This window comes from Anomaloglossus baeobatrachus, chromosome 6, assembly GCF_048569485.1.
Source record: "Anomaloglossus baeobatrachus isolate aAnoBae1 chromosome 6, aAnoBae1.hap1, whole genome shotgun sequence".
In the NCBI taxonomy this organism is placed as follows: Eukaryota; Metazoa; Chordata; class Amphibia; order Anura; family Aromobatidae; genus Anomaloglossus; species Anomaloglossus baeobatrachus.
Window position 1 is genome coordinate 505,079,743 of NC_134358.1, and position 13,747 is coordinate 505,093,489.

Sequence of the window (13,747 nt, forward strand, 5' to 3'; positions counted from 1 at the left end):
TCAAATCCTGCTGGGTCTTCCTTGGTTGCGGACACACGAACCTTCAGTCAGCTGGGGCACTGGCGATATCACTCGATGGGGGTCTTCTTGCCATGACACCTGTCTGAAGACCATAAAACCCATCCGGCGACCTCCGGTTCCAGAGACCCTACCGGGACTACCCTCAGCCTATTGGTCCTTCGTGGACGTCTTTGATAAGAAGGAGTCAGAGGTACTTCCGCCACATCGTCCTTACGATTGTGCCATTGACCTGCTCCCGGGAACTACACCACCTCGAGGAAGGATATATCTATTGTCTCCAGCCGAAACAAGGGCCATGTCTACATACATCACAGAGAGCCTGGCTAGGGGATTCATTCGGAGATCCTCCTCTCCTGCTGGAGCTGGCTTCTTCTTCGTAAAGAAGAAAGAGGGCGACCTACGACCATGCATAGACTACCGGGGATTGAACCAAATTACCGTAAAAAACAAGTACCCCCTGCCGCTCATCCCCGAATTGTTTGATTGGCTCAGAGGAGCTCGTGTCTTCACCAAGTTGGATCTTCGGGGTGCCTACAACCTGGTCCGTATTCGCTCGGGGGACGAATGGAAGACCGCGTTCAACACTCGTGATGGGCACTATGAATACTGCGTGATGCCCTTCGGCCTGTGTAACGCACCAGCCGTCTTCCAAGAATTAGTGAACGACGTGTTCCGGGACCTTCTCTACGTCTGTGTGGTGGTATACCTGGATGACATCCTTGTCTTCTCTCCGGACCTCCAGACCCACCGAGAGAACGTGCAACTGGTTCTACAAAGACTGAGAGAGAATCGTCTGTACGCCAAGTACGAGAAGTGTGTCTTCGAACAGTCTTCTCTCCCCTTCCTGGGTTACCTCATCACCGAGACCGGACTGCAGATGGACCCAAAGAAGGTCTCTGCCATTCTCAACTGGCCTCCTCCTTCTGGACTGAAGGCAATCCAACGTTTTCTGGGATTCGCCAATTATTACCGCCAGTTCATTCCTCACTTCTCTGCTCTGACTGCTCCTCTCTCCGCCTTGACCAAGAAGGGGGCTAATCCAAAGGACTGGTCACCTGCGGCCGACGCCGCGTTTGGCTCTCTAAAGCGAGCCTTTGCCTCCTCTCCTGTACTCCACCGTCCAGAGTTAAACCGCCAGTTCACCTTGGAGGTGGATGCCTCCTCCTCAGGAGCCGGAGCAGTGCTCATGCAGAAGTCCTCCTCCGGGAAGATGGTGACTTGCGGTTTCTTCTCCAAGAGCTTCTCCGCCCCTGAACGCAATTACACCATCGGTGATCGAGAGCTATTGGCAGTCAAACTGGCTCTGGAGGAATGGCGCTATCTTCTGGAAGGAGCAGTGTACCCCGTCATTATTTACACGGACCACAAAAACCTGGAATACCTGCGGTCTGCTCAGCGACTGAACCCCCGGCAAGCCAGGTGGTCCTTGTTCTTTGCCCGGTTCGATTTCCAGCTCCATTTCCGACCAGCGGACAAGAATGTACGCGCTGATGCCTTGTCTAGGTCTTTCATGCCCATGGAGCAGGAAGAGGAGACATCCCAACCCATCATCTGTCCAAGTAAGATTATTCCGGTGGCTCCTGTCACCCTGGCCCAGATACCGCCCGGGAAGACCTATGTCTCTGAGACAGACAGGCATAAAGTGCTACACTGGGGCCATGCCTCGAAAACAGCCGGTCATGCTGGTCAGAAGAGAACATGGAGTGCGATTGTACGTCATTACTGGTGGCCATCCCTTCGCACGGACGTCGCCTCTTTTGTCTCTGCTTGCTCTTCTTGTGCCAGGAACAAGACGCCCAAACACCTGCCACATGGCCGTCTACTGCCTCTGCCCATACCCTCAGTTCCCTGGCAACACATTGCGATGGACTTTATTACGGACTTGCCATTGTCCTCCGGACACACAGTCATATGGGTCGTGGTGGATCGGTTCTCTAAAATGGCCCATTTCGTCCCTATGGCTGGACTGCCCTCTGCCCAGGAACTCGCGGACGCCTATATACATCACATCTTCCGCTTGCACGGCTTTCCATCACACATTGTGTCCGACAGAGGAACTCAGTTCACCTCCCGCTTCTGGAGGGCTCTCTGTAAACATCTGGGAGTAACGCTGGACTTTTCTTCTGCCTACCATCCTCAGTCGAACGGCCAAGTGGAACGGGTCAATCAGATATTGACCTCTTTCTTACGTCACTACGTCAACGCCCATCATGACGATTGGTCCACACTTCTTCCTTGGGCTGAATTCTCCCATAATCACCACGTCAGTGAGTCCTCCTCCTGTTCTCCCTTCCATGTCGTCTACGGACTTCAGCCGTCTGTCCCATTGCCTGTATCCTCTTCCTCGGATATCCCTGCTGCTGATGCAGTACTCCGTGACTTTACAACCATTTGGGACTCAGTTAAGGCGTCCCTTGCACGTGCATCCCTGCGGATGAAGAGACACGCGGACAAGAGACGTCTGGATCCTCCATGTTTCTCTCCGGGAGATCTCGTCTGGCTTTCTTCCAAGTACGTCCGATTGAAGTTACCATCCTACAAGCTGGGACCTCGCTACATCGGACCGTTTAAAGTCATCGGCAAGATCAATGAGGTCTCCTACAAACTGCAGCTTCCGGCCACGATGAGGATACCCAACTCCTTCCACGTCTCCCTGCTCAAGCCGGTGGTCCTTGGTCCCTTCTCCGCTGCTGCCAGTCCGGCTCCTCCTCCTATTGCTGAGGACGACATCTATGCGGTAAGGGATATCGTGGCCATGAAGACCGTACGAGGCCGACAGTTCTTCCTGGTGGACTGGGCAGGGTATGGTCCTGAGGATAGGTCCTGGGAGCCCAAGGAGAATGTGGGTACTCCGCTGATCCGTGCCTTCCTGTCCCGGTTGCGGGGAGGGGGGCGTGGGGGGGGGTACTGTCACGCTCCCCGGGTCCTCTGCTCCGCTCCCCGGCTCACCTGCCACGCTCCCCGCTCTCCAGCCTCCATTGGCCGCGCTTCCCAGGCCTCCTGGTCCCCGCTCCCGGCGCCCGTCGGCTTCCCAGCCCCTGGCCGGCTCTGCTGCTTCCTCCTCTCAGCTTCCTGCCCTGGCTTCTGGCACCCGGGCCGCGCGCATGCGCATTAGGGCGAGCGCGCGGTCACTGACCCTTTCTTGAAGGGCCAGTGTCCACTGACAGGAAATGATGCACACAGGTACAGGGTATAAAGGGGATTAATGTCCAAGGGGGCGGGGCCTGTTCTTCGTGTTTCCCAAGCTAGGAGTCAGGTCTCCTTGTGTTCCTGTGAGATACTTACCTCTCTCTCTTTTAGAGCCGATCCTGCATTGCCATCCGGTCCTGCTGTATCTCAAACCCCGAACGCTGCCTATCTACCATCCTGACAGTCCGTACCATCCCGGTTCCCTGCGGTGACCCGCCATCTCGCTCCAACGGTTCCGGACCCCGCCTGACATCATCCCGGCTTCCGAACCTGAGCTCCGTCACCCGGACCATCATCAGTGACCCCGTGGTCCCAGGGACCTCTCCATTGTGTTCTAAGTGCACGGACTGTTCTGCTACCTAAAGTGCTCCGGCTACCGGACTCCGTTCCCTCTTCGGGGAGTTCGGCCCAGTGGATCCACCTCCCGGGTCTGCCCTTCCATCTGGCCCTAACAATATGGGATGTAACTCAGGATCAGTACATGATAAGTAATGTAATGTATGTACACAGTGACTGTACCAGCAGAATAGTGAGTGCAGCTCTGTAGTATAATATGGGATGTAACTAAGGATCAGTACATGATAAGTAATGTAATATATGTACACAGTGACTCCACCAGCAGAATAGTGAGTGCAGCTCTGGAGTATAATATGGAATGTAACTCAGGATCAGTACATGATAAGTAATGTATTGTATGTACCCAGTGACTGCACCAGCAGAATAGTGAGTGCAGCTCTGGAGTATAATACAGGATGTAACTCAGGGTCAGTACAGGATAAGTAATGTAATGTATGTACACAGTGACTGCACCAGCAGAATAGTGAGTGCAGCTTTGGAGTATAATACAGGATGCAAGTCAGAATCAGTACAGGATAAATAATGTAATGTATGTACACTTTAACAGCACCAGCAGAATAGTGAGTGCAGCTCTGGAGTATAATACAGGATATAACTCAGGATCAGTACTGGATAAGTAATGTAATGTATGTACACAGTGACTGCACCAGCAGAATGGTGAGTGCAGCTCTGGAGAATAATGCAGGATGTAGCTCAGGATCAGTACAGGATAAGTAATATAATGTATGTACACCACAATTCCATCAGCAGAATAGTGAGTGCAGCTCTGGAGTATACAATACAGGATATAACTGAGGATCAGTGCAGGATAAATAATGTAATGTATATGTACAGTGACTCCACCAGCAGAACTGTGAGTGCATCTCTGGGGTATAATACAGCATGGAATTAATTCAGTCTTTATGGGGATGCTGAAGAAAGTTGAGCGCTGTTCAGTTTTTCTTGCAGAGAACTTACTGACATCAGTTGTGGTGCTGGTTTGTATAGTGTGAGATCCCTGAACGCTGGTAATTGGCTGCAGCGGTGATGTGTGACAGGATTTCTGCAGCAAAGTAAATAGAGACTGGCAGGGAAACCAACAGGAACAGAGAAATTGCTGAATTGTACAAATGTTCAAGATGTGTAAAGACTCCATCAGACATTCTCTGCTCATATATAGACTGTATGAGCCGTGGTGAAGATCCATGCAGCCGGCTTCAGGGCCCCTGCGCTCCTCCGAGTCTGCAGCGGTAAATCTGCCTCTGCTTGCAGCATGGGAGAGCGCTCAGTTCAGGCAGCAGACCCAAACTGTCAATCCTCTGCAGTCCTGAGGAACTCACCCCTATGTGTGTGTGAAATACAGATTGAACGCTGGGGCTCTGTACAGTTTGGGGTCAGGGACTCTGTACAGAATATGTTGCCACTATAGAGACCCAGATCTGTTTGAGGCTCTTTTTAAAGAATAAAGGCCGCTTTACACGCTACAATTTATCGTGCAATCGCATGTGCGACGTGACACGCCCAGATCGTATTTACGATTTGCCGAGATCGCACATAGGTCGTTTATTTGCTGTCACACGTAACAATCTCAAAATTGACGCATCAGCGATCAACGATATATTGTTAGACCCAGGCGTTCGTTTGAATGTTGTTCGATGTTGTCAGGGTGTCAAACGGAGCAATATGTCGGCTGCTTCCCCAAAATGAACAATTTTTCAAAAATGAACGACGTGTCAACGATCCACGATTTTCATCCTATTTGCGATCGTTCAGAGTCGCTCGTAGGAGTCACACGCAACGACGTCGCAAACGATGCCGGATGTGCGTCACGGAATCCGTGACCCCGACGACATATCTCCCGATAAATTGTAGCCTGTAAAGCGGCCTTAAGGGGCTGAGTCAGCACTGCGACCGCTTCTGTACAGAGACCCCCACTGTGCAGGGTAAATAGGGCCATGCTGAAGACTCCTGCGCAGCTTGGGGTCCACAGTGCTGTAACCCTTCATTCATTGGATTGGGTAGGCCACCAGTGGTCGGACCCTACTGATCAAAATGTGATGAAATAATTGTCATTTTTTTATTAGTGGAAAATGTCCCTTTTAAACCCCCCCATAGTGGTTCTGGGCAGGGCCGGCCTTAGCCTGAATGGTGACCTGTGAACATCTGCCCTTTGCGACCCCACCCTTCTGATTTGTTTTCCCCAGTTTCCCAGCACACAAACGAGGACAGGGGACAATTTTTTTATATTCTAAAGAAAATTGATTTCTTCAAATGTATTGTACAATAAACGCTACCAAATTTGTGCTGGATAATCTGCACCTCAAATCCACATTAATTCCGCCACGTCTGACCTCGTTCTTATAGGGGTCTTCTGATCTTATACGTTTATGCCATATCAATGGATATTATATAATGCATGTTACATGCGGATCTCACCAATGGGGCCCACGGGTATCTGGAGAATAAGGCGCTGCCACTCTTTGTGGAAAGCTGGTAGATATTCCTGTACACTTGAATGAGAATTTTACCATCTCTTGGCTGAGGGCAGCGCACAGGTCGTGGCCCCATTGGTGGGCTCAGCATCTATTATACAAATCCTGTGGATAAATGTACAGAATGAGGAGACCACGCAATGCATGATGGAGCCGGCGGCCTGCGCTGCATGTACTCAGGACCAAAAGGGCCAAAATAAGGATGTTAAAGAGGATTGTACAAAATTAGAAAAAGTCTGTTTTAATAATAAAGAGTCCTGGGGTTATATGTGTCACTGCAACTCAGCTCCACTCACCGGAACACACTGAGGTGCAGTATCACATACACAACAGGAGAATGGGGGCACTGTGTATTTGTCGGTGCCTCTCAGTTCCACTGATCTGAACACACTGAAGTGCAGTACCACCTACACAACAGGAGGATGGGGGCACTGTGTATGTGTCGCTGCCTCTCAGCTCCACTGACCTGAACACACTGAAGTGCAGTACCACCTACACAACAGGGGGATGGGGGGCACTGTGTATGTGTCGCTGCCTCTCAGCTCGACTAACCTGAACACACTGAAGTGCAGTATCATATACACAACATGAGGACGGGGGGCACTGTGTATGTGTCGTTGCCTCTCACCTCCAATGACCTGAGAAGACTGAAGTGCAGTGCCACATACACTTGAGGACAGGGGTGGGGCGGCGCTTGGTATGGAAGAACTACGACATATACACATCATGAGGATGGGGGCGCTGTGTATGGAAGTACTACGGCATATACACAGCATGAGGATGAGAGGGAACTGTGTATGGAAGAACTCTGGCATATATACCGTAATCCATTTATTAATCAGTCTGGGCTCACACCAGCTGGCAATGCTACAAATAATTTTGTTGGAAAATTAATCCATGCCAAATTGTGATAATCTGCAGATCCTCGTATATACCCCAGCTGCTGCAGAACCTCATCATATACATCTTATCTGCTGCATGATCTCAGCTGCTAAAGTTGCACTACATTGATAGAATGGCTTTCATACCTACACTAAACCATTGCATGTGATGTGCAGACAGCAGTGATGCCATGTAACGCATGAGGCGAGGTGAGCAGACCCGAACATTAAAGTTCGGTCTTCGTATTGAAGATTGACTTTACAAAAAAAATATCAGTGTTTGAGTTCGGGTGTTTTACGTATGCTGACCACTCAATCGATCATCGCTGTACTCGGGTACCCTCGGTGCTCAGCCCAGTGCGAGCCGCTTGCAGTGTTTGAATGGCTCGCACTGGAGGTAACAACAGCATGATCGGATGTAGCGTGTACAAAAAAAAACCGTGCCCACCCGCCCCCAGAATTGTTCTGTTTATGGCTGGCTGTATGTGGGTGGAGATCCGAACTACCCAGTCAGTGAGTTGCAATGAACTTCGGGGTCAAGTTTGGTCCAGAACAGAACTTTATCTAAACTGTGGCTGCACCTGCCGAACTTCCAGGTGTCCGCTCATCTCTACGTATGAGGCTCCAATGTTATTTTGCCACAAGAGAAGGAACCTAACTGCTGATTCCTCCTGCACGATCCCAGGGTGGAAGGAATCAGACATCGGCTCCATGATGGCACTCATGTATCATTTACTATGATGTTTCCACGTTTCAGATAAAGCATACATTTAATGCAGGGGTGGGGAACCTCCGGCCCGCGGGCCGTATACGGCCCGTGACGACTTTTTATGCGGCCCCAGGCACATTCCCAGGGACCGGTGTGCTCTGGCAGCAGCCACGCTTTTCCCGGCTGCCGGCCCTTTAAATCTCACTGCCTGATGCCTTAAGGGTAGATGCTAGAATGTACGGGCTCTATCCAGATCCTGACTTCCAGGACCTGACTGCAGCCCATACATTCTAGGCTTAACCCCGGCCTGTGCTAGTGTGCTCTGGTGGGCGGGGTAAGCAGCACGCTGCGATATGTCACAGAAGAGCTGCAGCAGATTTACCAGCCTCCCGGACCTGCTGTGTGTGTGACTCCTCCTCCCCCTCACTGTGAGTACGCAACCCATCGCTGCCCCCCCCCGCTAAGTGCTGTGTACTCCCTCGTGCTGTGTGTACCCCTCAATGCTGTGTACCCCTAATTCTGTGTGTACCCCCCAGTACTGTGTACCCCCTCGTGCTGTGTGTACCCCCCAGTGCTGTGTACCCCCCCAGTGCTGTGTGTACCCCCAGTGCTGTGTGTACCCCCTAATGCTGTGTGTACCCCCTAATGCTGTGTGTACCCCCTAATGCTGTGTGTACCCCCTAATGTTGAGTACACCCCTAGTACAGTGTGTACCCCCTAGTACTGTGTGTGCTCCCCTAGTGCTGTCTGTACCCCTTGGGTGATGTCTATGCCCCCCCAGTGCTGTCCGCACCACCTAATGCTGTCCATGCTGCCACCAGTGCTGTCCATGCCACGGTCAGTGCTGTCTGTGCCCCCTTATGCTGTCCGTGCTCCCCAGTGCTGTGTGCCACCCCTCAGTACTATGTACCCCCCAGTGCTCTAAACTTGCTACTGCTGTCTGTACCTTCCCACTGCTTTCTATGCCCCCCAGTCTGTGCCCTCCTGTTGATGTCTATGCTCCCCCAGACTTCTCTGTGTCTCCCTAGTGATGCCACCTAGTGCTGTCTGTGCTGCCACCTAGTGCTGTCTGTGCTGCCACCTAGTGCAGTCCGTGCTGCCACCTAGTGCAGTCCGTGCTGCCTCCTAGTGCAGTCCGTGCTGCCTCCTAGTGCAGTCCGTGCTGCCTCCTAGTGCAGTCCGTGCTGCCTCCTAGTGCAGTTCGTGCTGCCTCCTAGTGCAGTTCGTGCTGCCTCCTAGTGCAGTCCGTGCTGCCTCCTAGTGCAGTCCGTGCTGCCTCCTAGTGCAGTCCGTGCTGCCTCCTAGTGCAGTCCGTGCTGCCTCCTAGTGCAGTCCGTGCTGCCTCCTAGTGCAGTCCGTGCTGCCACCTAGTGCAGTCCGTGCAGCCACCTAGTGCAGTCCGTGCAGCCACCTAGTGCAGTCCGTGCAGCCACCTAGTGCTGTCTGTGCCACGGCCAAGGCTGTCCATGCCCCCCTACTGATGTATATGCCCCAGCCCCCTCCTGTGATGTATATGCCCCAGCCCCTCCTGTGATGTGTACTCCTAGTGTCTCCTGTAATTTATGCACCCCAACCCCTCCTGTGATGTATATGCCCCAGCCCCTCCTGTGATCTATATGCCCCCAGCATCTCCAGACCGAGACAAACCTGGAAAAGCAGCTGTGAGAAACAAGATGATCAATATCACCGAACATCACAGTCACACCAAACAGAAGCAGCTCCTGCCTCCACAGTAGGGGTGAGTTAGTTAATCGTTTGACCAAATATAGCTGGGTTATTTTTTAAGTTGATAATGTTGTGCGGCCCCTAAAGGTTAGTAGGAAATTCCAAATGGCCCCCGGCAGTAAAAAGGTTCCCCACCCCTGATTTAATGCAACCAGGACGAGGAGCCCAGGAGGCCGGTCCCCGGTGGCTTCTCCCTGCTCTGCTGCCCCAGACTGAGCGGTGTCTCCCCTTTGTGTGACATACTGCACATTGACTGGCCTAGTCCAGAATATGTGTAATGTGTATGTGTGTATTATATTGGTGAAATTTACATTTGTAATTCTGAATATTGAACTGCCATATCCTAAAGGTGTGTAATATGTGGTCTGTCAAGATTTCACTTGCCGATTTGAGCGGTCATGTGATCTCTCACATGTAATTTGCAACATGTGGTCATCTGCCGAATGACGTCTCATGTTGCTTCTCTCATTGTTATAATTTTCCGTTAAGAGAAACAGAAGGAGACGTCATTCGGCAGATGACCACATGTTGTAAATGACGTGAGAGATCCATGACGACCGCTCAAATCGATTTTAGTGGTGGTGGATAGGTTTAGCAAAATGGCACACTTCATTGCATTACCTGTGGTCCCTGATGCAAAAATTTTGATTCAAGTATTTATCAGTGTGATTGTGTAGCTTCACAGAACTGGTGTCCGATCGGGAGACCCACTTTGTATGTAAATTTTGGAAAGCCTTTTGTTCTTGATCGGGCCTGCTTTTATCCTTTTCTTCAGCTTTGCATCCTCAATAGAAAAGCTAGACAGAATGCTTAAATCAAAGTTTAGAGATGTACTTGAGATGTTTTGTGTCTGAGGGTACCTTCACACTTAGCGATGCAGCAGCGATCCGACCAGCGATCTGACCTGGTCAGGATCGCTGCTGCATCGCTACATGGTCGCTGGTGAGCTGTCAAACAGGCAGATCTCACCAGCGACCAGTGAACAGCCCCCAGCCAGCAGCGACGTGCAAGCGACGCTGCGCTTGCACGGAGCTGCCGTCTGGAAGCTGCGGAGACTGGTAACTAACGTAAACATCCGGTATGGTTACCCGATGTTTACATTAGTTACCAGCGCACAGCTGTGTGTGCAGGGAGCAGGGAGCCGCGCACACTGAGCGCTGGCTCCTTGCTCTCCTACCATAGCTACAGTACACATCGGGTTAATTAACCCGATGTGTAATGCAGCTACATGTGCAGAGAGCAGGGAGCCGCGCACACTGCTTAGCGCTGGCTCCTTGCTCTCCTAGCTGCTGTACACATCGGGTTAATTAACCCGATGTGTACAGCAGCTACATGTGCAGAGAGCCGGAGCCGGCAGCACAGGCAGCGTGAGAGCTGCAGAGGCTTGTAACTAAGGTAAATATCGGGTAACCACCTTGGTTACCCGATGTTTATCTTGGATACAGCTTACCTCAGCTGTCAGACGCCGGCTCCTGCTCCCTGCTCGCTTCATTTGTCGCTCTCTTGCTGTCACACACAGCGATCTGTGTGTCACAGCAGGAGAGCGGCTTTGAAGAAAACGAACCAGGGCTGTGTGTAACGAGCAGCGATCTCGCAGCAGGGGCCAGATCGCTGCTCATTGTCACACACAGCGAGATCGCTAATGAGGTCACTGCTGCGTCACAAAAAGCGTGACTCAGCAGCGATCTCGGCAGCGAACTCGCTGTGTGTGAAGCACCCCTTATGTCAACCATGGATTATGATGTGGTGGGCATTACGGAAACCTGGCTGGATGAAAGCCATGACTGGGTGACAAACATACAGGGTTATAGTACATTTAGGAAGGACAGGAAAGGCCAAAAAGGTGGTGGGGTGTGTATATTTATTAAATCTAACCTAAAACCTGTGTTGTATGATGACATTGAGGGGAACAGCAACAATGTAGAGTCAGTATGGGTAAATGTACATGGGGAGGGGAATAATGGAAAAATGCTAATTGGAGTTTGCTATAAGCCTCCTAACATACCTCAACAAATAGAGGGTGAAATGCTGGAACAAATTGAAAAGGCAGCTAATAATAATAATCGGGTTCTTATTATGGGGGATTTCAACTATCCAGACATTCAGTGGGACATAGAATCTTCTGGTTCTGCTAAAAGCTGTAAGTTCTTATCTACCATTCAAGACCATTTCCTCTCTCAGCTGGTAGGTGAACCGACCAGGGGAGATAATTTGCTAGATCTGGTCCTGTCAAATACACCGGATACAATTTCAGATCTACAGGTCCGGGAGCACTTGGGCACCAGCGATCATAATATGGTAAGCTTCAACATAATATTCAATAGAACATTTCAAAGGGGGAATGCTAAAACCTGGAATTTTAGGAAAGCTGATTTCAACAAATTAAGGGAAGAGCTTAAATGTGTAGATTGGGACAAAGTCATGGTAACTGGGGATACCGAACATAAATGGGGTAAGTTTAAGGATATACTACTAGAGTCCTGTAAAAGACGTATACCCTCTGGTAATAAAATGTCCAGGAATAAAAAGAAACCACTATGGATAAATAAGACTGTACAAAGTATAATAAAACAAAAACAAAGGGCATTTAAAATCTTAAAGGCTGAGAATACAGAAATAGCATTGCAGGAGTATAAAGATATCAATAGGAAATGTAAAAAAGAAATCAAACAAGCAAAATTAGCTACTGAAACAAAAATCGCCAATGACATTAAAATAAATCCCAAAATCTTTTATAAATACATTAATGCCAAAAGGAAAACAAAGGATAGTATCGGCCCCTTAAAATATAATAACAAGTTAGTTATAGAGGACAAACAAAAGACTGAGATATTAAATAGGCATTTCTCATCTGTATTCACCAAGGAACTGACTGTACCAGGGATCATTCAACAAGTGAAAAATCAAAGTTCACCACCCGATATAATTAATTTAACACAAGATGAAGAACGCCTACGTCTGAGTAAATTAAACATTGACAAATCCCCAGGGCCAGATGGCATTCATCCACGAATATTGAGGGAATTGAGCTCCGTAATCGACAGACCGCTGTATCTCATCTTTTTAGACTCACTTGTAACAGGGTTGGTGCCTCAGGATTGGAGGATTGCTGATGTGGTACCGATATTTAAGAAAGGTAAGAGGGTAGATCCAGGCAACTACCGTCCAGTAAGCCTGACATCAGTAGTATGCAAAGTTTTTGAGGGCATTTTAAGGGATGACATGCAAAAACATATTGCAGAAAATAATATGATAACTGACAAACAGCATGGATTCATGAAAGATAAGTCGTGTCTAACCAACCTGTTGGGGTTCTATGAGGAGGTAAGTTCAAACCTGGATATTGGTAATGCAGCTGATGTGATTTATTTGGACTTTGCAAAGGCATTTGATACTGTACCACATAATAGCCTTATACTAAAGCTCCAGAAGCAAGGACTAGGGGACACAATATGCAACTGGGTAAGGAATTGGCTAAAAGATAGGAAACAAAGAGTAGTCATAAATGGTACATTCTCTAAATGGGCTATAGTCAGCAGTGGGGTGCCGCAGGGATCTGTGCTTGGACCGATTCTTTTTACTCTCTTTATTAATGACCTTGTGGATGGGATTGATAGTACAGTGTCAGTCTTTGCCGATGACACCAAACTATGTAGGATATTAAAAACTGACCTGGATAGTACAATATTACAAAAAGATCTGGATAAGATGTCAGAATGGGCAGATACTTGGCAAATGAGATTTAATGTTGACAAATGTAAAGTAATGCACCTAGGACGGAGTAATCCTATAGCTGCGTATACATTAAATGGAAGTAAACTCGGGACTACAGAACAGGAGAAGGACTTGGGTATTCTCATTACAAATAAGCTGAGCAGCAGCACTCAATGTCAAGCAGCAGCTGCTAAAGCAAACAAGATTTTAGGGTGTATAAAAAGAGAGATTAGATCCAGTGATCCCAACGTATTGTTACCCCTCTATAAATCACTTGTAAGGCCACATTTGGAATACGGGATCCAGTTTTGGGCTCCACATTTTAAAAAGGACATTCAGAAGTTAGAGTCAGTTCAAAGGCGGGCAACTAGACTATTACAAGGAATGGAAGGCCTCCCATATGATGACAGGTTGAAGTTAGATATGTTTAGCTTAGAAAAAAGACGTCTCAGAGGAGATCTCATTTATATGTATAAATACATGTGTGGTCAATATAAAGGACTGGCACATGACTTATTTCTTCCAAAGACAGTACTAAGGACCAGGGGGCACTCACTGCGAGTGGAAGAAAAGCGATTCCGACACCTAAATAGGAAAGGGTTCTTTACAGTTAGAGCGGTCAGACTGTGGAATACACTACCACAAGAGGTAGTAATGGCAGATACTATAACAGCTTTGAA